Here is a 13,539-nt window from a genome sequence, read left to right as displayed (position 1 = left end):
GACTTCATGCATTTGAACGACAGCTGGCACTCAGTTATCCTTCACTGCAGCCGTTGTTTCAGGCCACTGACAAGAGGCATGAAGAGATCATTTATATCACACATACAGAAGAGATACAACAAACAGAATTTAATCCTTAAATTTATGAATCATCTTTTCTCCGCGCTGCGTTGTTTCCTCGTCTTTTTATGGGTGCATCCTGTGAGAGGTGGCGTGCCTTGTGCTGGTGCATTCAGATGAACGTCCGGTCTTATTGTGTGTGACCTCCGTCTCTCTGGCTGTTCGCTGTCTCAGATAACATTTTGACATTCCAGTCTCCTCTCTCAGACACTGAGATACCTCGGACCGAGGGTGGATGGGGGGCCCAATGATAAGGCTTCACTCACAATTAGCAGGCAGGAGCAGGGAGGCGAGAGGGGGAAATTGAACTGTCAGAGAGAGAAGAGAAGAGAGGAGGAGCGGAGGAGAGGGAGAGGAGGGTGGGGTGGAGGGGGGGTGACCCCATCCTGCAAAATGGAGCCCGTCATAATTTGTTCATTTGGTGCCCATCAGGCTCTACCTTCCCTCTCTAACACCGCTCCGCTGACCTTCCTCCCTCTCTTTCACCCTCCGCTCTCTTCCATCTCTCTTCCTCCATTTCACCTTCTTGCTTACCTTCACTCATCACAGCGCGACTCCGCTCACTGTACATGTGATATGATTGCGCTCTCCCTTCAGCCTGCGCTCGCGCTTCCAGTTATTAGCAACATTATTCTTATTAAATGCATCAATTGGTGATTTAAGGGAAAAATTACCGGAGGCTTCAAGAGCTGGTAGTCGGGAGAAGAGGAGCTAACAAGACCAAGGCCCTGTGCCTGGCCTGCCTCTCTGGAGGATGTGATGGATGGTAATGTTAATATTAAATAAGCAGAGAGGCTTTTAGCAGCTCTGTATTTAAATGTCAAATGCTGATGGGCCCTAATGAGATAATACTGCTGAGAGCAATTAGGATGCTACACACAGAGAAGACTGTTCACAACAACACCAGCGGACTCACACGCATACAGTAGGTGCATACATACAATTGTACACTGTATATCATCGAGTGGGGAAAACAACTTAAAGAGAATACACAGATTGCTTCAAATGTAAAAGTTGATTTATTCAAGGGCTGCTTTGAAAAGAAAGGCAACCTGTTACAGTATGTTGCCACTTCAACATTGTATTCAGTTCTTCACAGCTTCAGCTGACTGTCAGCTGCTCTTTACATTCCTTGTGATGTTAAACAACTCAAACGCAGTACGTTAAGCAGAGAACACCACACTCTTCTACCTGCTACATGCTGCTTCATTCACCACATAAGGTCTAGAACCAGTTCTTATTGATCAAACTTCTACATACATAACACACTTAGTGTCTGTCCTTGTCCCAGGTTCTGAATTGGCACATAGAAGCTTTGTCCTGTACATATCCCTTTATATACTCTTACACATAACATATAACATATTGGCTTGTTTCTCTCTTTCTCTGGAGGGAATGCCATAAATTCAAGCCCGTCACTTTGTGTTGAAATGTGGTGGGAACACAAGGGCGAGTAATTATAACAGTCTTCAACATGTGCGATCTTAGGGCAATGTAATGTGGTATGAGGTCAACATAGATATTAACATTGGGTGAAGAAAAAATGCATAATGTTGGTCCAAGCAAAAAGTGGTGGGGACAAATGATCTCCAGTGTAAATTACACCATTGCAGAAAGAACACCCAATTAAGCGGTTACAATCTAACATATAGATGCTCATTGTTTAAAATTGTAATCTCAGTAGATTTTAAAAAATCCTTAGGTTTGATTAAGATTTTTACATTCAGCTTTTGAAGTGCTTAAGCAGTTTATACAATAACAAAATTGTTGGAAATGTATGTTACTGTATTTGATGTGCCAGGAATAACATTGTCCATGGTTTCATTTCAGCTTGCTAATAGTGGACACAGACAGCTTTGCCCCTTTAGCATTTCCAAGCGGTATTATTCTTGACGTCACTGTTCTAACTGGATCGTTGCAAATAACAACAAGACAGGACAAAACATGAGTTTATTCAATCATTTAGTCTACAATAGAAATGGATCGCCAGTTAACCCTCCTTATCCCTGGTGACCGCTGTTGGGGAAGAAATATGATTATCCAAGCACAGTATGTCTCCAAACAATAGGAGGTCATAAGTGTCTTGTACAGACAGTAAAGTGTGGATAATGATAGTGATGATTCCTCTACGAGCAACCTTCTCATAGTCTCTGCAACCTAGATACTCAAAGCTACTGTAGATATGTTTACAGAAGAGATGTCTGATGAACCAAGCCAAGGCTAAGCTAACTTTTTGCGTAAACCTCTTAAGGAGGCCTTTGATATATCTATGTTTATAGACTAAGTGTCTCTGACCTATTTTACCTCTTAGTCTTCTGGCTAGAGGGGAAAGATTCTGCATCACCCCCCTTGATTTCTTACCCAACCACCGTGAGCCCGGTACAGACAAAATTGTTTATATCTTATTATTATTATTATTATTATTATTATTATTATTATTATTATTATATAATATTGTAGCGATAGCAAAATTTAAAGGAAACCAACACAGATGGTTTCATTAATCTATATAAATTATATTGTGCATCAATCATCAATATTGTGCACAACTTCATACTGAGATATTGAAGCAAAAAAGTTCAATAAGAAACAATTAAGACTGCAGTCAGCCCTGGCTTCTGATTGGTTGAAAGGTGAAACTTGCTGATGGAGCCACACTTAGATGGAGCCACACTAAGAGCTTTGTAATTTCATGAGGATTTATATGTTTCAATATATTCTGTCGACTGTTTGACTATAATGTATTATTTGAGGTAATTGTATTTCTCTTTGGGGGATGATCATCTACAATATGTATTTAATCCTTGGTGGAATCGCTGATTAAAGTGCATTCTCTCCCAGTGGTCCATTGCAGCTGCCTTGCTGAAATATCTTTCATATGCAGTTCGCTGTCATGTAGGCAGCTGACTCCATTATCTTTTCTATACCTATTTGACACTCTGACTGTACCTACAGTCAGAGTGTGTTTTTCTTGATTTAATTATGAGAATTTCCTTTAATTGCTCGTTAAATCGCACTTAAGTATATGTATATATTGTTTTAATTGACATGTGTTGTTGTAAAACTTCTGTCCCCTATCTCCAAATGAAAACAGGCTTTGACAAAAGATGTTTTGCTGCAAAGTAGCTCCTTATTGTAAAAGTCTTGTTTCAGCAGTTAGGCTACAGGTTGAACTGAGCAGTCTGCTGATAAGACGTTATAGATTTTCGCCTGTTTAAATCTCTCTGTCTCTCACTCTTTACACAATACTATGTGTGAATTGTTATATGTCAGCAAAAGTGTGTGTGTGTGTGTGTGTGAGTGTGAGAGAGAGAGAGAGGGAGAGAGAGAGGGAGAGAGAGAGAGAGGATACAGGTGTTGTTAGCAAGCTCTGAAGGTGACTGCTGGTCTCATCCATCAAACAGGCTTTCCTCGGGCTGATCCCTAATGGATCCCCTCAATCAGAGCCGCTCACTGTCAGTCGCAGTGCAACAAAATGAGAAATCAGGCAACTGGTCGCGCAGCCAAGGTTGGGAGTCATATAAAGGGGACAAAGTGATAAAGACCAGCTCGTGTCCAGCCTGTTGATTAGTATTGAGTGATCCCAGCCTTCCAGCCGGTCATGACGGAAACAGGACATCAATCTGGACAAAGCTTCTTCTTCAACAACTATAATTCAGCTGCACGTTTTTCACTGTATTCAAACCTGCGAAAACCCTGGATTCAGCGAGGTGACATGTCGGTGGCCGCAACATACGAGTCTATAAGTGTTTTACATTAAGTAGTGTTTAATAAATCAATATGATTTGATAACAGGCCGTGGGCTGAGCGTACCAGAGGTTTTGATTTCATTCTGTTCAATTTACAGCAGTAATGTAAATGGAGATGGTAAATAGGCTAAGCCCTCTCTGTTCTTTTCAAGAAAACAGTCCCAGCTAATGCAGTTATCGAATGTAAACGCACTTCATTTGCCACAGGCCATTAAAAATCTATGAAGGGGGGACAGATTCAAACACTTTATTCTTCCGTGTCCAGGCCTCCTCACTATGGTAAATGCTGGTTCCGTCTTCCCTTCATACTGATTTGATTTGAGAAGCTAATATCCTGAAAGCCTCTCCTCACTTTTTGTCGCCAACCACCCGTTCTTTCAGCTTTAAAAGCCCAAAGCCTTTATTATTGAAAAGGCCTCTCTTTGGTTTTAGGATCTAACAAAACTGTGTACCAGCTCTTCTTCAGTGATCACAGAATGAAAAGGGTTTTGAGTGCCATCGGTGCCTAAAGTAGGTTCATTATACAGAATGTCTGTGTTTGGATAGAAGGTGATTCGTAAAAATATGGAGGCACAGGTGCAAAAAAGAAAAACAAGAAAAAAACAAGAAAAAAACAAGAAAACGCACTAAAAGCTCGCTGTATTGTTGCAAGTTTTGTCCCGATAAATCTGGGAGTAATTATGACTCTGAGTCAGTATCAAGTTGTAAACAATAGATTTTATTTGCCATTATTGTCTTTACGCGGGGTCTATACTTAAATGTAAAAAGGGTATAATAATTGTTGGACAAACAGGTAGGTAGTAATAGTTATTTACTAGTAGTGATGGATTTTAACTTAGTGCATTTATTCGAGTACTGTGTTTAAGTAAAGTGTTTAAATTTAATTACTTGAACTTTACTTAAGTTATTTACATTTTCTCCTAATCTATACTTCCACTCCACTTCCACATTTTAGAGGCAAATATTGTATTTTCACTACATTTATTTCACTTTAGTCACTAGTTACTCTGCATACTGCATCAGAGCCAAACCAGTGCCGTTCAAAAATGTTATAATGTGTAGTCTGCAAGGTCACAGAGAGCATTTATCCTCGTACCAAAATGACAAAGTCGTTGTTTGTCATTGCCTTCCAAAAACACAAGCTCTCACGACTGCTACAGACTGAAGCTTTATTTAAGTGAGAATGAAATTAAAAATCTATTTTTCAAGAGAGGCAGTAGCACACATACAATGGTTGCAGACTGCAGACAAACATAAGAAATAAAAGTGAAGACAGATAACAAACAACAGTCAACATCTATAGCCGAGCACCTTTCTTCTATCACTTCCATCACTTTCAATGCATCCAGAGAGACCAGCTTCTGAAGAATCAGGCAAATTTTCTAACTGATCCAAAGAGTGTGTTTAAATGTGCCATTGATTATATGAACATGTTAAGATTATTTAAATGTACTTGGGTTAAGGTCAAGGATTGTGGTCATGGTTTGACTTTTGTTTTGAACAATTAAATTAAATGGATACTTATCTCATGAGATGCCCAAAAGCACCCAAATCACACATTTCATAACCATAAATCAAAAAGATTATTATTTTTTAATTACTTAGATTTTTATTGTTATTGGTACGTTATGCTATCTGTAAATTAGTTTTATGATATAAAGATCTAAATGCACAGCCGTCACTGCACTGCACTTCTTGGAATAAGAGGCTTTTATTGACACAATGTTTTGTTTGCCTTAAACGTAGTTTAAACATTTTGAAACCTGTTTATAAAATATCAAACATGTGTTTTTAATGTGTAGAATGTTCACCTTACTTCTGAGAGATGATATGAGCTGAACCATACGGGTGTTTTCACAAATGAGCGACGCTGTCAGAGAGATAACAGCAAATAATATTTTAGTTTGGTCTTCAGCAGCTAATAGTGTCAGTAAGTCATATCCAATCCAGTCATTCTTTGTCCCTGTTGCAGGGAGGCACTCGCCTGGTGACGTATGTGGCGGTATTAATATTGGTGGCAGTATTGATTTGGAGGCCTGCACACAGTCATACATACAGCTGTCCGGTGGTGGGCTTACCAATCACCATAAGTCAGTGTCTGGCCGGGAACACCAGGGGTGGTGTGAGCACCCATCAGAAATTAATTAGAGAGATTTAACACAGCCTTGGTGTCTACCACTTCAGTTCTCACATTATTCACACAGCATCGTGCTTTTTGGCTGGAGTTTGGCTCGAGAGAAACTCGACAAATAGGATAATTACGGTGCTCCAACTTCTGATTTACAGAAATATTGAAGGCATAGACTGGATCTATTGTAGGAGAACAGCTGTTTGAAGCCTTACAGCTCGTTGTGTCTGTCTCTTTGTTTTACCCTCCACGCTCCTCTTTCTCTCCGGAGCTAATGAAGGCTCCTTGGTTACAGTCCATGATTATCATACAGATAGGATCATATCCCATTGATTTTATGCAGATGATCACCTTTCTGTGTACGCAGGCCTGATGGTGGTAGTAATTTACAGAAGAAAATCAATTACCCTTCTCGTCTGCAGGAGTAATTGTTTATTATTTTCCTATTAGACAAACTGTGTTGATCAATGTTATGGAAAGATTGCCCATGAATACTATCAACATAAATAGATTTGCCTTCGACATTAGTACTAGTTTTCCTTTAATGACCTGTACAATGTCACACCAATGCCACAGGCTGAAGTATAAGCACTAACGGTATGTGATGGATTTGTGTGTGTGTGTGTGTGTGTGTGTGTGTGTGTGTGTGTGTGTGTGTGTGTGTGTGTGTGTGTGTGTGTGTGTTTGGTGTGGGCTATAAAAAATGGATGTAGTACACTTCCACTGTGTCGTTTATAAAGAACAGTCTCCCGCAAGTGTGTACTCAATAGAGGTTTGACGGCAAGATGAAACAATTAAATTCAAGTTGCTAAGCGCAGGATCCTGCCATAACACTGTTGTTGCCTCACAAATGTGCTGTTGATTTGAATAGTCAGTGGTTCCCCTGGCCCCCATCTGCATCCTCTCCGACTGCATCACTGTCGATTGATCTAGACACAAACTAATCACTATTACTCACTGAAGTAATTGGCCCAGATCACAGAGTAGGAACCGATCGACTGGTCCGGGGGATCGATACCTTTATCAGAAGATGTTGGAGCAGAAAGTAGGGATGCAGAGAAAGGTGCATGGATGTTTTGTAATGTGGCAGATCAATCTGACTGAACAGAACAGTTTCTGGGTGTATTCTAGTCCACCTGTCACGCTCACTGTGTTGCCCATTTGAACTCAGCTGCTGAGCTGGTTTCTCAGGTACAGTGCTCCTCTGCCCGACACATATTTGGCCTCAGTTGGGGCTCGTGGTCATAACAGATTCTCACACACTTCCTCTTGTCCTTTTCAGTCTCAGCCAAAAGGCACGGTGAAGCCTTTCCAATCCATCGATGGCTCGATTGGATAAACTGATAAACTGATGCTGACACGGCTTAAGGCAACTGAAAGCCGCAGAATTTTGCACAGTTAAACACACAGTATGTAATTTTGTTCTGCAAGGAGTGTCTCAGTCGAAATGAAACAAAAATCATAAGTAGTGTGTGATCATGGGAGTTGCTGTCTTCATTGTGGAACAACCACCAACCAGTGCTGATGAAAACCTATCAGTGTGATTCAGGAATGTTATTGACACCAAACCATAAACCTTTGATGGAAATTTACCATGAAATTGGAACTCTGCTGAAATACTGAAACATGGTTACAGCACTTGAATGATCTACAGGAATTTACTGTAAACCTTATTGTGAACGGCTAAGCATCTTAGGAAGGTGAAACAAATGTTTAAAGAATTTGAAAATCACAAGATATCATGCAAAGGTTTGTTTTAGGGTTGTAGTTTATTTTTGCACTACTGCACCACAACCTTTTCCAGACAAAATTTAAATAAAAAAGGAAAAGTCTATAAAATGTCAGAAAATGATGGAAAATGTCAGTTTTACCAAAAGCCCAAGATGACATTCTTAAATGTCTTGTCTAAACCAACAAAAGACAGACTTAGTGAACAGTCATTGAAGAGCAGATAAACCAGAAAATAGTCACATTAAAGAAGCTTAAATCATAGATTTTAGACTTTTTTCTTATGGATTACTAAATCAATTTATAGACATTCATAATTGCCAATCAATTTAGTTGTTAAAAAATAGTCAACTACTTGATCGTTCATTTCAGTTTTACCCAGTTCCATTAAAGTCACGTGAGTGAGACCATTTTGACTATGAGTTGCACAGTTTCCTCCCGAGTGCTTCACATTCTGAAAAACAAGCAACTAGACCTGCTCCACTGTCTAGATTTGTCTGGAAGCATCATTATGGTTTATGTGCTTTGCTTAAAGTACGAATTGTTTCAAATTCACAAATTAAAGCTATTGTGACCCAGCATTGTCCATTCTGCCTGAATTATCAAAGGAAACCAAAGAACCAAGAGAGAACAGATGTGCAAAGAAACACGTAAGCATAAAAAGCAGAACCTGTGATCGAACTCCTCTACAGCTAAGCTAAGGTGACAGCGCTGACCGCCCTGCCCGATCCCTCAGATTACACAAAACACAGCGATCACTCTCCTGACGTCTGGCCTCATCCCCCTGCTCAGTCTATTTCATGGAAAGAGCAGGTGGTCCTAATATTTCATGCATTCAATGTGTTTGCAACCCTTAGCCCCCCACCCCTGCCCTCATCCCACTAGAGCCCATTTCTCTTTCATCCACGCTGCTCGTCTTCCTGCTTTTAGGAGGTTCCTGCTCGGCCAGACAGAACGCTGAGCACAGTTTCGGTGCGCTGGTCCTCCTCTCCACATTCTCATCTCGGCGGCATCTCCCCCGACGCTGCTCCCGTCTCGCTTCCTCCTCTCTTCCATCTCCCTCCGCTGCCCTCTTCTCCCCCCCTTTTTTTTTTTTTTGCTTTTTTCTCTTTCTTCCCCTTCCCTCTTCCTTTTCCCCTTCCCTCTCTCTGTGGTTGTTGATTGGGTGTCTGAGTGCTTGTGGCAGCTGTGTGTTGTGTGTAATAGAGCAGAGAGGCTAGTCTGAATACAGCGATGGGAGAATTTGTTTATGTGAGAGATGCATAGATGGAGACAGGTCTCCAGACGCTGCGGGCTCTCTCTCGCTGTCATCCCGCATTCAGGCCCTGACAGGAGATCTGAGATGGCCAAATATGCCAGACGCTCGGCCCAAATCCCCAAGCTGCACCCCACAATCCGACCGATGTGTGTTTGTGTTTATTCAGATTTGACAGAACGATTCTGTGTGTGCGTGCGCGCATGCGGAGGGTGCGCGCGCGTCTCCGAGATAGCATGCTTGATCAGATTCCCCTGCCACAGGCCTGGCCCAGGGTCCATTACCACTGAGCGATAGAGGGGAGAAAGTCTACCAGCTCTTCTCTTTTTATCCCATCCCAGTGATCTCTTTCTCTTTCTCTGATATGTTAAGTCTGTTCAGTGGGGCAAGAATTCGGCTTCCACCGCTTCTCCGAGATGTGTGTCCAGCTCAAACAGCTCATTTAGCGTTTTCATTCCCCTCTCCTTGGCGCACTGGTAGTCGCATTTGTGTCTGAATGTTTGCGGCGGTTTGTCCACGTTAGCCTTGTCACTTCAACCTCGCATCTTCGGGGACTCTTTGCTTTGTCTTTGTGTCACCGTGATGCACGCCGATGTGTTATTTAAATCAAGCGTTGCAATTGAATAACCTCTGCTTTTTGCTTCACGGGGAGCTTCTTTGACTTGTCCGCGGACTTTGTGGCAATTCACTGCCTTGTTTGATGCCGACACTTTATCACGTTTATCAAGTTTGTGAGACTGTGACAACTTCATAGGCGTCATTTGCACAGGAGACAACGGAGACATGTCCTCACCACTTTGTGAAGCGGCAGATTTTGGCCCTATCACTCTTTGAAAACATAACATATTAAACACGCTCTGAAAAATAGCTCCAAGAACTGTTAACTGCTGCTGATGATGTGGTGCCTTCAACAGAGGGTGTGACTGACAAGGTGTTGCCGCTGCAGATTCGACACATATCCATGAATATTACTTTTGTGACCAGTGTTGTTGTGCTTCTTATGTATTTCTTTGGATATTCAACTTTGTAATAACTTCAGCTATGAATTTGGTGCACCATAATTATCTACTACGACCTCAAATCATCTCCACGTTACGTTGACTGAAATCACGTTTGTCATCTGATCCCTCATGTCTCAAAACTTTTCTGCAAAAAATTCAATCTACAGACTTTGCATACATATTCTTCCTGGGGACCAGTTGCACATTTTCCCCATGAGAATTAGCATGAGTTTAAAATAGAAGATTCATGTCCCAAATATATAATTCTATCAGTATTTCACAAAGTTGCTTTTTTATGAACAAGTAAGTAAAATCACAACCTTTTGAACGATCCTTACCAAAGTGAATCCTACAGATCGCATCTCATGACTATTATATGAAGTGAAAATATGTCTTTCAAACCTTAAAGGGACATTAATGTAAGAATTGGCTGTTGAATTCCTACTCAAAACAAACAGGGCATTATATCACCAGAGAAAGAGCTACCGACAGCTGCTGTCACCGAGTTAGCTTGGTTAGCTTTGCATCTAGTGGTCTCTAGGGGAGTGTTGGTCTGGGACGGGCTGTTGCTATCTAATTATCATGCTAACATCAGCAGATTTCTCTGCAACACAAAAAAATAGACGTCATGACATCGAATTGGCCTTTCTTCACATTCTTCTGAACATTTCTGTTAATTTTTAGTTTTCATCTAAAATTCCAACATATTGCACCTTTTAACTAAAAGTGCTTTTGTTGCCTAAATGTACTCACAGACTGGCTACAAACCCTGGATTGTGCTGTGACAGTTCTGGACTGTACGTCCATCATCAACTATGATCACATCCCTCCCTCCAACTCCCGCAAAAATCATAGATGTAGCGTTGGATTCCGGCAACAAGCTATTTATTTGTGCTAGACACAAGAAAATAGTTTAAAATTTGTGTTGATGTACACTTACCCTGTAGATTATATTTTGTTGTAGTGAGTGTGGCACCCGTTCCCCCTGAACTAATGTTTCGGAAAAATGCGCTTATAGAGGGGAGATACTGAAGCACAATTAATGAAGACTGAATCTGGAGTGGCTGGTTGGCTGCGCGGCCGTCGTTCCCGTGCGTCAATCAGTGTAGCTTGACGAAAACGCAGAGGCTGCATTCTGAGAGCAACCACAGTCGGCATGTTGTGGCCTTTTTTTCTATCTGCCTTCAGCAATCACATTTGATGCTCCTTAATTATCCAGCGCTCTCCTCCCCTTCTGCCTTCTTCTTCTTCTTCTCCTTCTTCTTCTTCTTCTTCCCGTTCAGCCGCAGAGACGGTGCGTTTGCTTACCGCTCTGCCTTGCCTAAGTGTTCGCCTGCATGCAAATTAATCTTGATTCACTTTACCCTGCCCTGCTGAGTGCTACAAATTACCCTATAGCAACGAAACAGCACAAGTGAAAAAAGCCAAATTGCTGCACTTGATAGGCTGTTGCTCCCGTGCTTTATGCCATTACATTAGGGCCACATAATGAATGCTCTCTTGTGAAAAGTAGTGTGTTGTAGGTTTTTAATTCATCCTGAATAGGGAATGTTTGTGCATCTCTCTCTTTCTCTCTCCACGTGTCCATCTGTATGTGTTTCTCTAGAAGAAGCTTTAATGAAGAGGGCCTTGCTGAGTAACCACGAGGCGCACATTCACTCACAGTGCCCACCACCACCACCACACGTCAGCATCCATCACTCCATTTACAGGAGCTTGACAAAATTAGCTGCCTTTGTGCCTTAGTCACTCTAATTGGCCGGGGAGGGAAAAAACAGGCTTTTGACACAAACACAGGCAACACATTCACTTACTGTGGCACTTGTCTCTCCGCGGATGTTAATGCGAGAGAGGTTTAGGTTTTAATTCACCAGAACAGAATTGGCTCCGGCTTGAGTGCTTCGTTTTCTACCCCGACTGCTCTTCACAAATTTCCCCGCCGTCTTTTATTGCTTTTAAACCACAGTTTTATGTTCTTTCTTCCCTGATGGATGTTCACTCAGTACTTACCGGCTTGTCTTGTGAGATTACGTCCCTTAAGAACTCAGTCTTTTTCTGTCATCATCACCCAGAGTGCTTTTTTTTGTTTGTTCTTATTGTTGTTTTTTTTGTTTTGTAATGTTTGATATCACCATATTAGTCAAATATTCTGGTGCATATGAAATAACCTTGACTATTGACAAAGGAAGGACACTTACTCACTGTGGGTATGTTATCCCCAGTGTGTGTGTGTGTGTGTGTGTGTGTGTGTGTGTGTGTGTGTGTGTGTGTGTGTGTGTGTGTGTGTGTGTGTGTGTGTGTGTTTGTGTGTGTAAATCAATGACAGTGAATGGGAGGAACCCCTCTACAAACCCTCATCTTTCATCTTGAATAACCGATATCATAAACAGACGCTGCTCATCAATCTCACCTGTGTTCCCGATACAAAGATGGGGGGCAGGCCTATTTCCCTCTCTTTCTGCAGACCTGATGACATTTACTAAATTGCCCTATGCGTGTGTGTGTGTATATTTTTTATATATATATACACAAAGAGAAAGCTATGTGCTTGTGAGTGTGTGTTTCGGCGTGCATGGGCCTAATGTCTGTGCTCGGCAGCATTTGTGCAAACTTGACGCTGTCTGTTTGTATTCCAGTAATATTGCAGATCAATTTGGTTTGAGTGGACTATTTGGTTTTCCTCAGTGGTCTCTGCCTTTCTTTCTTTTTTTCTCCTTTATTTGCAGTTATCTGTGTTGGCAACCATGCAGCTCTGTAAGCATCCACAGAGGGGCAGTGCAGCAGTTTGCAGCTGCCTCGGACTGGGGAGAGAAATGAAATAAAAGTGTGGATAAATCAGGAAAACCAGCACACATGAAGAAGAGGTAAAGATTGAATTATGTTTAATGATGTCATTTGGAGAGGAGTGCGCTATATTATAACAAATGATAAAAGTGTGTTTTAATGAGTAGTCATAAAGAGTCAGTAGACAATCTTATTCAGTAGGCCTCCGAATCTGCCTGTAAGGGTCCTCAGGGTTGAAAAAGAGCAAAGTGACTTTGGGACAATTATTGCACGCCTGTTTATTATCACTCACCAATTCCATGCCAAATTGACTTCGCTGGAAGTGTGTGTGTGAGCGCGCATATGTGTGTGTGCGTGGCCCAAGGTCATGGTAAACATTGTACATCACTACCCTGAGGCAACAGTGATAATCCTTGGATAAATAATAGATAGAGTATATAAATCTATTAGCCTGAACAAGCCTGATAGAGACATTCATCCCTCTGAAAAGGGGGATCACCAAACCAAGGCTGTGTGTGTGTGTGTGTGAATGTGTGTGTCTATTGTTATATAGGTGACAGCAGAGATGAACCACACACACACACACACACACTTTGAATCCAAGAAATCAAAGCATGTTAACAACCCTCTATGAAAACATGCGAGCTTCCATCTTTAATATCACTTAACTCGACCGAAACGTCACGCGCTAATTTTTCACAGAAAAGAACGTGATTGTGATTAAAAGGCTCTTCTTTTTTTCCTGCTGAAACGTTTCAAGTTAAAGACGTGCTC

General features: G+C 41.5%; 1 long non-coding RNA gene across 1 annotated transcript in view; it reads left to right on the top strand.

Annotated features, from left to right (window-relative positions):
• Positions 1 to 13,539, top strand: part of LOC115582114 (uncharacterized) — a 52,801-nt gene that overhangs the window by 13,271 nt on the left and 25,991 nt on the right. Inside the window, exon 3 of the long non-coding RNA XR_003984136.1 lies at positions 12,708 to 12,845. This is a non-coding gene — a long non-coding RNA (uncharacterized LOC115582114). The remainder of the gene's footprint in view (positions 1 to 12,707; positions 12,846 to 13,539) is intronic.

This window comes from Sparus aurata, chromosome 5 (genome assembly GCF_900880675.1).
Source record: "Sparus aurata chromosome 5, fSpaAur1.1, whole genome shotgun sequence".
In the NCBI taxonomy this organism is placed as follows: Eukaryota; Metazoa; Chordata; class Actinopteri; order Spariformes; family Sparidae; genus Sparus; species Sparus aurata.
Note: the sequence above shows the minus strand (reverse complement) of the source record. Positions and strands in the feature narration are given on the sequence as shown.